Genomic DNA, 7778 nt, shown 5'->3' on the forward strand with positions numbered 1-7778 from the left:
TCTGGAAGAGACCCAAATCAATGCCTATGTAAAGCATTGCTATTTCGATGCATCTGGCCCCCGGGCGCATGGGCTAGACACGGCCGAAGGCCGAGTGCACCGGGTACCTCCGACATTTTTCTATGTTGTACCAAGCTAACCGTGGAGGACTCGTCATTAGTGTAAACGGTCCCTTGAGGAACGGCGCATGGATTATCGACAGGGTCGTGAGGGCTCTCTTTCAACTCCGCTCCGTGCAATGGGTAAACTCTCGCCTACCCGTGGACACCCCCATGGAAGTTTTGTTTTGCCCTTCATTTAACCCCTCAAGTAACCGTTTCCATACGGGCTCACTTTGAGGCAGAATAGCATGCCCGTGGGCCACAGAACCAGATGACTCTATAGACCACAAGGTCTGAAAGAGGAACTTTAACTTAAAACATTCATTTTTACAACCATTGTTTTTGGTGAAATGTTTAGGCTATATAATATCTATATATATATAATTCTCTTATTCCCCCAACAGCAAGAGCAAGAAGTAAAAGAAAGCTCACTCTCTTATTTTTGCGGATAGTAATCCATGAAAAAAAAAAGGGGGGGGGAACAAGTGGGTATTCACACGTCGCTGCGGATGGCTGCGGGCTGGACTGTCAAACCCTGCCCGCTCCCACCCCCTTCGTCCTGCGGGAGGTTTGGACTAAGAAGTAAACTATCTTCCACTCTGAAGGAACATCCGAAACATGTAAAGCATTGTATAAACAAGCAGCGCCGGACTTAACCATTGTGACCGAGAAGTCATGGAAAGAGAACAAGTGAATTCGTCTATGCATTTTATTCATTCTTTACTACGTACATAATTACTTTACAAGCCTTGCGTGTAGCAAAGTCATACAGTATATCATGATAATTCAGTTTCCTACATAGATCACGCTCAATAGCAAGAATTACCAAATGTTTCAATCTATCTTTGAAAATTGTTGACCTCAAGTAATTCTTCATTTAGTTTGAGGTGCGAGAAGCTTCGTTCACCAGAATACACTATTACGGCTAATGCATAATGCCGTTTTTATTTATCGCGCATAGGATTGGCGTTTTCCATATTGAATGACACCCAAAAATGACAATTTTTGTCAATAAATTTCCGTATATTTTAAGGACTTTTTCGTATACTTTGTAATTTCGGGAGATTTCCAGCTGCTCCTGGTAAATCGACAGGAGGGCGCGGGAAATCTGTTTAAGTTATAATATGGTTTTATTTAATAATTTATACACCTAAAATTAGCGCGGGTCCAATGAAAGTGCGGGTTCCCAATGCGGTCGCATAGATTGCAGTGGCATAAGGCCGGCCCTGCAAAATAGCGGCGTATGCTACGCGGCCGGTCGACTAGTATAATTATAACGAGTTGTAAAAGAGGGGGGGGGGGGTGCGGGGGGGGAAATCAGCTGCATTGGCATTGTAGGCAAAGTTATTATAAATTTGAATATATTTTAATTGATGACAAAGACCGTAGTAAACTATTACAGAAATTAAAGTATTCAAACTTTAATTATTAAAAAACATGTTTTAGATATGGTCCGTTTCTCTTCGAATGTTAAACGAATGAAAAGTCAGAAGCGCAACTATTTGACGTCATATTCTCGCTTACGAGAACATGTTTAAGACTAAGCTATTATGCATTATATATTTTTTTTTTGTATAATGACTCTTTGTGCTGTGTTTCGTGTGAAACGTGCTCTTGCTAGTTGCTACTTAGTCATCATGTCATGGATCCGTGGAGAAAGTATGCTTACAAAGACCAGCAGACGATGTTCCAAGAGCTAACAGTTTATTGGTTTCGTCTTTATGCTTGTCATGGAAGAAAAATTTCTTTTCGCATACATACTTCGAGCCGAAAGGTAGCAGAGACGAAACCACCTTAGCATCTTTCCTAGCTTGAATCAAGTATTCTGTCACTGATTTTCTGAATTTTTTATTTTTTGTTGGGTAATGCTGATTATCTGTCATCTCTATCAATACCTCTTGTTTCTGGATGGAAATATGGCCATTCATATATATCATACTAAACGGCGAAATTATCTCAAGTTTTACTGCGTCATGTCGTCGAGAACAGAAAGTATTAGGCCCTATACGAATTCGGAACGAAGTTTCTTCAGATGTCTCTTCCATCTGACATCTGTCTGTGTGCTAAGTTTTAAAATTTCAATGAAGTAAAACTGGCTTTATACATTGATAGAATCTCAACTCAAGTTTGAGAGACCGAATCATAAAAAGTTGCCACGAGAGTAGCACGTGACAAATCATGAAGTAGGCCTACAACAGTTTGGAAAGCACTGTTCTAAGAAGAACCTTTTTTTGTTTCGTCAATGACGTTAGAAACAAGATTGATTCAAAAAGTTCTTTTTTCTTCTTCTTCTTCTTCTTCGTTCTCATTGTTATGTTGGAGTGTTCAGATGATTAGACCAATACATGAGATGAACTGCGCAGTGGTTTCCAAATTAGGGAGCTCTCCATATAGTTTTCTTTCTATTTGGGGTGTTTTGGGGCCAGTGTCTTATTCGGGCCTCTTGGTGAAGAGAGCAGTTTTGGAGGACGTGGTCGGCATTCTCTGGTGATACTCCACATGGGCAGATTTCACTGGATCCAATTTTGAGCTTCCGGTACATGTGTTGTCGCATTCTGTTGTGTCCGGTCCTGAGTCGAAAGATTAGACGTTGATCTTATCGGGATAGCTTATAGCTTTTTTTGAAAAAGACATTTCAACTACTAACCACTCAATGCTAAAGTCTACTAACCACTCAATGCTAAAGTCTTCTAACCACTAATTTCTTCCGACTAAAGGACCATCGTTCTATTGACTACTTCTGTGGTAACTGGACAGACCTGCTACAAGACTTGCTGAGACAAGGATGAAGTTAAACAATTAAATGCTCATCCAATCCCTTCTTAAATTAATTTACCTGCCATATTTTTACTAGGACAAATATTACATTTAGACCTAAGGATAATGAGTTTCCGAAGCACAGAAATGCAGGAAAATGCCCGGTCCTCCGCGCAGGACCTGTTAGCTGAGAAAGTCGGTCCGTTTGATCGTCTAAAAGCTGAGCTGAAGGCTCTTTGAGCTCTAAGTTAAAAAAAAACCTGTTTGAGCGTCAAACAGTAAAAAAAAAAACCTGTATGAACACACAGTTCTGTCTAGAAGAGACCCAAGTCAATGCCTATGTAAAGCACTGCTATTTCCGATGCATCTAGCCCCCGACGCATGGGCTAGAAAAGGCCGAAGGCCGAGTGCACCGGGAACCTCCTCCATTTTCCTATGTTGTACCAAACTAACCGTGGAGGGCTCTCCATTAATGTAACGGCCCCTTGAGGAACGGCGCATGGATTATTGACAGGGTCGTGAGAGCTCTCTTTCAACTCCGTCCGTGCAATAGGTCCACTCTCGCGCACCCTTGGACACTCACACGGGAGTTTTGTTTTGCCATTCCTTTAGCCTAGTTACCCCCTCAAGTTTCCACCCGGGTGCCACGATGAGGCAGAACAGTGTACCCGGGGAAAGTCGGTCCATCCTTTTACATTGTCCAATTGTACCTTCCACTGTACCTTTTCAAAGTAGGCCTAGTCATGTCAATATGACCGATAACCCTCTCTGCTTTCGTCTCTTCACAGTATTGAAGAGTTCCTCCATTTTGCTTGCAAACTTAATCTTTGTAGGCCTACTAAAATCAGACAATGTGTGTTCAAAATTACTTAATAATCATAATAATACATACCAATTATTTATATTTCAAACATTGTTATTACATTATGTCTCGCCTCCAGTTAGTTGACCGATTCGGTGGGGTGAAGGTGGGGTGAAGGTGGGGCTATGACATCCAATTTTTGTTCAGAAAACACAGTTTGTGAACAAAATTAGTTCAATATCTATTTAGTATTTAACATAAACTGTTTTTTCTTAACCCATTTGTATTTTACAGACCCTAACCGTTCGAAAGAAATTACACAATTTGTGTAAAAAAAAATGTCACTAATATAAGATAATAAGTTATTCAGGCTACACATTCTTAAATTGAGTATTCCAGTACCTGACAATCGTTTCCACTCAACCGCCCTCAAACTTTCCCGCCAAAAACATAGCTTTTAAAACTAGTAAAGTACGGGAGAATTATTTAGTCTTCGTGTGTTAACCAACCTTTCTTGCGATCTATAGGACAGATGATGTAAATATCATCTGTTAATATGGCCGATGGTTAACGAAGGTTTCGTGTGGCCAGCACAACGACCAACCGCCATAATTTTCGACAACTTATATCTGGATGGACTCGGGGGCGTCCTGAAATTCCCAGTCTTCACCGAGATTCGTAACGGACTTCTCGGTTCGGAAGCCAAGTGCTTCACCACGCCCCACCCTCACCTCTTTGTAAAATTTGAGAGCCAACTATTTATATTTATTCTTTGGTACGAAATCATCATAATCATTTACAGAAAGATTTTGTTTTGGAAAATTTAGAATTTATACGAAATTTAGGCTATAAGTATAAATGGAACGAATGGGATGAGATTTGAACCCAAATACTTTTTTTTCCACGTCCCAAGCTTTTCTCAATCTCAGATTTTTGCCATTGGTCTATAGCCCACTATAACTCCTGTTTAAACTGCTTAAAATACAAATAATTAAGAGTTGGTTAATAGTCTCTACTTTATTTCCCCCCCCCCCCCCCCATTAAATTTTTTTTGCAAGACTATATAATTGTAAATATTATTTTTTGAAGATACTTATATTTTTTTAATGGGCGTCCCCAAACATATCTTAATTTTAATGACCTTTTCTTAACCTGTGGGGCATATTTTGCCGATGCAGCTGAAGAGGAAGAATGAAGGTGTGCTTTCTTTTCTTATTTAACTAGAGACAATAAAACGGTTTTATTTACAATATAGTCAGGGCCTATGAATTTACATTCGAATATTGATCGAGTAATTACATTTTTCATAAGGTTTCCTACATTAGATATTTTATTATGTAGGACTGGCCACCAATTTTGTTCTACCCGTTTTGAGCGCAATTAAGACTCGAAATTCTCTAGAGCGTCGAACTATAGTTCTTTTAACTTCTGCTTATGACAAAAAACAGGCCTATAATACAGCCTACTAATAGAGGTTTCGCTTTACATGACAATAACCAAAGACTGCACCAAATAAAGACATGTTTACGCTACTTGTGCCTCGATTGTCAACCACACTTCAGTATCGAGCCTACCTTACGTTTTTGTTGCTTAATTTGAGTTTCCTTTTTTAATAGGATGGATAGTGAGCTGTAAAATGCGTTTGTGCATTACAGAATTGGGGGGGGGGGGCGCCGCAGAATGGATCTTTTGTTCCAACACTGTCATGAACGCAAGAGCAGTGAGCGTAAAAAAAAAAAAGAGAGGGGGAGAGAGAGATAAAAGAGAGTGTAAAAAAAAGGTATGGGTATGCAAAAGAGAGAGATACAGAGATTGAAAGGATGTATAAAAGAAAGATATTTAAAGGGTGTGTACGAGAGAGAGAGAGAGAGAGAGATTAAAATTTAAAAGGGTGTTCAAAAGAAAGAAATTAAAAGATGGGTAAAAGAAAAAAAAAAGAAACTGGAGATGTAAGTCTTGTAGGAAAAGAAAAGGTTAGTCTATAGCTTCAATAGCGACTCATACGCTACATTGATCTCTATGCGCACTTTGTGACTCACAATTTTTTATGTATTTTTTAATTTTTACTTATCCAATCAATTTTAAAATCGATCAGCGAAACAGATGTTGAGCATTCAGTCGCAATGAGAGTGTAGAAAACAGTAATATGACAATCTGACAAATGCATTGACCTCGGGGAATCATACGCTTGATTATGTGGCAACATTTGTATATATTGACGGTCTAGACATGGTGCTTTCTGTGGCATTTTCTTTGTTGGGAATATTTAACATAAACCTTGTTTTTCTGACAACCCATTTTCGCCTCTCAACCATGTTAGAAGTCTTTCGATGGAATGTGAAATTAAACAAGAAAAATATTCTTTAAAAAAATACTTTAAAAAGGTTATATAATGAAAGTACGGCACAATTACTTACACATATCTCAACACTGCAAGGTTTACAACTTTTTCTATTAATTAACTAATTCTTTATTTTTTTTTTATTGATTCTTGTATCGCACTCGATAATGAATAATTGTGTTAAGTTTCAACTTGATCCAAGAATGGAAAGTGGGGAAAATAGAGTGTAGGCTTAATAAGACTTGTACCTGACAGACAGAATGTGTTGTAAAAAAGAATCCCACCGCTAAGAGATGTGTCAACCTGAAATCCAATGAAGAACTAGAACGTATTGAGAGTGATAGGAAAGTACTACATACGCTTTAACACTAGGAGGACTATTACAAAACTATTTCAGGAGGTTTGCAAACAGCACGGACATTACATGAAGCCAACCTCTACAATACCTCTACAATACCTTGGATATGTCGATCACATTGCCATAATTCGGAAGACACCTTGGACATTGCTACAGCATTTATGCAATAGGGAAAAAACATCTAGACCAGCAGACTTATATTAAGGTCAGTGACATTAAAACGTAGTAGACATTGGTCACAATGACGACAGATAGACAGAGGAACAATATAGGGCTATAGGCTATTTGAATTACCAACCACTATTACATTTATATGTCCATTTATACTTAAGTATGTTTTGCGTTTTTTTTTTGTTTCTTGTCGTCTCCCTTGTTCTACTGTTCAGAGTGTTCACCTGTTACAGCAGAGGCTTAGTGAGGAGGGCATGATGCCCCAGGCGCCAGCCTCAAGGAGGGGGGGGGGCGCCACACGCCGAGAGGATTCTAAAAATAAAATTATTGTAGATAGGTAATACATTCTAGGAATATTTCCACTATATTATTATCAAATGGCTTTTATTTAATAGAGACCTATATTTCTGTGATGTTCATGGAAAATGGAGGAGGGGGGGCGCCAATAAATTACCTTGCCCCGGGCGCACGTTTTGCTCACTACGCCTCTGATTACAGTCTTCTATTCGTTTTTCATCTTCTTGTTCATGTCAAGAAAATGGAGCTGTATCTTAAACATCAGTGTTGTAATTAAATTCTTATTGTTAATATAACAACCACAAGTTTGAATATGTAGATATGGTCAAACGTCAAGGAAGTAGGCCTACAATACACTCTAAAAATGACATATGAACCTAAAATGGAAACAAAAACAAAAGAATAGCATTGGCATTCTAGAGTACCTAAAACTTATAGAAGTCTAGTCTTCGAGTCCGAAGATTAACAAGGAGTGCAGTATTTTACGTGGCAACGCAGCCCCAGCTGCAAACTACATATTGATGCTCAAAATACGGCCCGGGGCCACATCGGACCATCAGAAACGTCAGTACAAAATTTAGAAAATCCCCCCATCATAGACATTTTTTTTTTGAAGAATGCATCTTTTCCTACGTTAGGGACCTAACTATTAGTCTTTGAAATGGGACTCTGAATGTAGAATCTACCTGGAAAGGTGAACGGATCTTTATTTTTTTGTTGGAACATGATAATAAGCCAATAGGCTACATTAAATTTTTAAAGAAAGTGTGGCTTTAAAAAAAAAAAACAACATATATAACGGCATTATGAAACAAATATTGTTTCTTTGAACCGCAAATAAAAGTCTGTTAAACTACGCCTAGAGATTGTAGGATTTATGAAAATATTTACCAAAAAGAGACAAGAAAATGAGTCGGTGGTAAAGCTAGCTACAATGTTGCTCACATTTTA

This window comes from Biomphalaria glabrata, chromosome 12, assembly GCF_947242115.1.
Source record: "Biomphalaria glabrata chromosome 12, xgBioGlab47.1, whole genome shotgun sequence".
NCBI lineage: Eukaryota > Metazoa > Mollusca > Gastropoda > Planorbidae > Biomphalaria > Biomphalaria glabrata.